General features: G+C 39.3%; 1 pseudogene; it reads right to left on the bottom strand.

Annotated features, from left to right (window-relative positions):
* Positions 1 to 1,942: 1,942 nt before the first annotated feature.
* Positions 1,943 to 2,437, bottom strand: LOC105548057 (annotated as a pseudogene).
* Between the last annotated feature and the right edge of the window lie 1,466 nt (positions 2,438 to 3,903).

The following is a 3,903-nucleotide window of genomic DNA, read 5'->3' as shown; positions in this document are numbered from 1 at the left end:
CTGGCAATTAGGAGATAGGACCCAGTTCTGACTCTTTTCCTTACCTCCCTTGTGACCTGAACCGGGTAACTCATCCTCTCTAGACCTCAATCTTTTCACCTGAGGTCCTTTTCACCTCTCATATCCTATGTCTTAAAGTTACTTGAGTCAGCAGGAAGTGAAAGTAGAATCTGCAATGTCTTGGTACAAACTAAGGAGAGAACCCAGGATTTTGATTCAGAATAAGAAACTCATTATTCACTCTAGGGTTAATCACTTTATAGCAGCTTGACTAAGGGACATCACTTCTCTGAATCCATTTAAAAATTGTATTAAACAGGTTGATATTTGCACTTTTCTTGGCTTCTTAAGAGAGATTTTGATACTATAAATAAGATTATTGGTAGGGACGAATATGGAAATGATAAAGATGCTTCCAAAATTCTTACAGGTACCATTAACTGGCATAATATCATTGATTGTTGATTGAATTGGCAACCAATCAATCAGTAGTAAGCATCTATTTTTTCCATCAAAGTGTATTTATTGAGGGGCAGGATCATGCTGGGGGAATATAGATAAAGTAGAATCACATAGTAGTACCTCACAGCTGGGGTCACCGAAACGAGATAACTTCTTTAAGGTCATACACTACTAAGAAGTAAGTTAGGAACCTTGATTTGTACGCCCCAAGGTTGATGATCTTTCTAGTCAACCCCCAGCCCCTTCTCATATTTATACGTCAAGTACGTGGCAGGCACTGTGCTAGGAATTAGTGTTGTCCTGACAGCATTTGGCACTGGAAATGGGATCTTATTTCAGTCAATCATTAGTTGTCCCATTAATTAAAACAGGCTGTATTATTTTGATTCTTGGCTTAGTCTTAGAGTCTTATGATAATAATTAGAAGCTGACATGACCAACTACAAGGGTTCTTCAGTGAACATTCATTTTCTGCAATAAAATGAGCATCTCAGATGGTCTTTTCTCAGTGGGTGAGTGGTATTCCACATGTTCCTCTCACTGATAGCCTATGGGAGAATGGAAGTTAGAGCGTGAAGTAAAAAATCAGGACAACTAGAGAAAGCCTTGTCTGACCCAAATCTACCGTTATATGGGATACGTGGATATAAATATTCCACATAAATAATGTGCTTGTGTCATTTACTTACATTTTGCTTTTTAAGAGAAACAGAATCACTGTGATTCATACTGAAACATAGACACACAGGTATCCACACACAAACCCACACTATCAACTGGCTAAATTACCAACTGCCCAACCTTCATCTAACAGTTGTGGAAAGAGAAATGCAAAGAGTTTACTGCCTTGTAGAGAGTTCCCAACTGAAAGAGTCAATTGGTATAAATACAGGCTTCATGACCTCAAATTCCTGGGATTTATTTCAGGCAGAATTGTCTCTTTTTTAATCATTCAAGAAAGTAGAGAACAATACAGTGTATCTGTTTAGATTCTGACATCTGAGGTCTTTGTGGACTTGAATGCTGATAGGGCGATAATGCATCTAAACATTTAACTCAAGGGCTGCCAGAGAGTAAAATTGTAATTAGTTTATTAATTTAATAACTTCTTGCATCTTCAAGTAGAATAAATGGCTTAATGACTTGGAGTAAACCAACTTAAGAAATTAGTGTATTCTACTAACTATGTAGTTTTGGGGACAAGGATTCATCTTTCTATCTTCAGTGCCTAGAGTAATGCCTGGAAGTGAATGTTATTTTTTTGTTGTTGGTGTTATTTAGTTTTCATTTCATAATCATAAACTTAACTCTGCAATCCAGCTAAGCATGGAAGGGAACAAGGAAAACATGGAACCCAAAGGGAACTGCAGCGAGAGCACAAAGAATCTAGGATACTGCAAGCAGATGGGGTGGAGGGTGCTCTCCTGAGCTGCAGAATTCGAATGGTCCGGTGGTTAAGATAAAACACAAGTCAAACCTTTTAGAGCTGTCCACAGTCAGCAATGGTGATTTTCTTGCTGGTCTTGCCATTCCTGGACCTGAAGTGCTCCATGGCCTCCACAATATTCATGCCTCCTTTCATCTTGCCAAAGACCACATGCTTGCCATCCGACCATTTATTCTTGGCAGTGCAGATGAAGAACTGGGAACCATTAGTGTTGGGTCCAGCATTTGCCATGGACAAGATGCCAGGACCTGTATGCTTCGGGATGAAGTTCTCATCATCAAATTTCTCCCCGTAGATTGACTTGCTGCCAGTGCAATTATGGCGTGTGTAGTCACCACCCTGACACATAAACCTTGGAATAATTCTGTGAAAGCAGGAACCCTTGTAACCAAGTCCTTTCTCTCCAGTGCTCAGACCACAAAAGTTTTCTGCTGTCTTTGAAAACTTGTCTGCAAACAGCTCAAAATAGACGTGGCCCAAGGACTCACCATTGACAGAGATGTGGAAGAACACAGTGGGGTAATACATGGCTGGTAACACAGAGCTCCCGACGGCTGCATCTGCAAAGCACTCAATGACTGTTTATGGAATAAGGTGGAGTCCTGTTCCCTCAACCTTGCTACTACTGTTTCCCACACTCACTTTCCAGATAAATTCCCAGGCAAGTTAGGGAGGGATCCTATGGAGAAATATATATTTGTCCAAATCCATTGGTAGTAGAAAATAACCTTGGACATAGGTCTTCAATGAATTGGTATGTAATTATTCAGCATCTGAGTCGAAATGCAAACAGTAGCTCCAGTCTATACAGAGTTATCCGAATTAAATATAATCATATTTGTTGTGCTGATATCCATGTTATTGAGAACATACATATACACGATGCAGCTCAAATAGCATAGGGAGAACAATGGTTAAACACGAAGGCTCTTGGCTGCCCTAATGAGATGGGGAATGGGGAGTCTGGGCATGGAGGTGCTCATTATGTGAAAGATAATATTTCTATTCAGCATCCCATAGAGCATTCATTTCAGCTGAGATCTCACTCTGGGAGCTCCTTTTCCATGCAAAATGTAGAACATTCAGAGAGAATGCTTAGAGAGAGAGGGGAAAGCTCTAAGCCTGTAACGGTGAGAAAAAAGGTCTTTCCTAGCTATAAGTAACTGGCAGCAATGTCCAGTAGAGAGCATTAGAGCAAATCTTATGTTATAAATATAGTTGATAAGTAGACTGTCCTTTACTTGGACTTGAAGCTATTCCAGTCAGAGACTGAGAATTTCCTTTGAATCCTAATGAGGGCCATGGTGCAAGGAAGCTTTGAGGGCTGAGAGCAGTAAAGGGTGCATAAGAGCACTTCACGTGAGCCTAAACGACAGATACAATAGAGGCCTTGGGTGGGAATCAGACAAGATTATTTCACAGATGCTTAGGATTTCCATTTGTAGGAAACTGGGAACAATGAGCAGAATCCCACCATTCAGCCTTGCTGTATATACTTAGGCTCAAAACTTGGTGACTTAGAGTTCTTATTTATTGTATCAGTAATTCCCCAACAATTCTATTCTTTAATTTTGTTTTCTTAAATTTTCATTGAAGAACAATCAGCTCATGTATTCGTACGCTTAAGAGATAAATGCTGAAGTAGTTAGAGGCACAGTGTCAGATGTTTGTAGATTACTATCAAGTTGTACACACACAGAGACAAAGCAAGTATGATTGCCATCTTTTGAACTGTAATTCTTCTTCTAACTTTTTATATGTTAAAAAAATCTCATACTAAAAAGTAGAAAGAGAAAGCCATATCTGATATTGGTACAGACAGATATCTAGACTAAGTGCAGCCCACTTGTCTATTTTCATCAAGATTTGACTGCCCACAGTGATCAATCCAAATGGCAACAACTTTTATAGAACATTCCTCTACAAAGGCTTATTTCTGTCAGTTCTATTCATTAATTCATTTATGTATTGTTGAATGTCTACTATATACTGGG

Source organism: Mandrillus leucophaeus, unplaced genomic scaffold (assembly GCF_000951045.1).
Source record: "Mandrillus leucophaeus isolate KB7577 unplaced genomic scaffold, Mleu.le_1.0 Scaffold40, whole genome shotgun sequence".
NCBI classification, from domain to species: domain Eukaryota; kingdom Metazoa; phylum Chordata; class Mammalia; order Primates; family Cercopithecidae; genus Mandrillus; species Mandrillus leucophaeus.
This window is presented reverse-complemented; position numbering and strand designations above follow the sequence as displayed.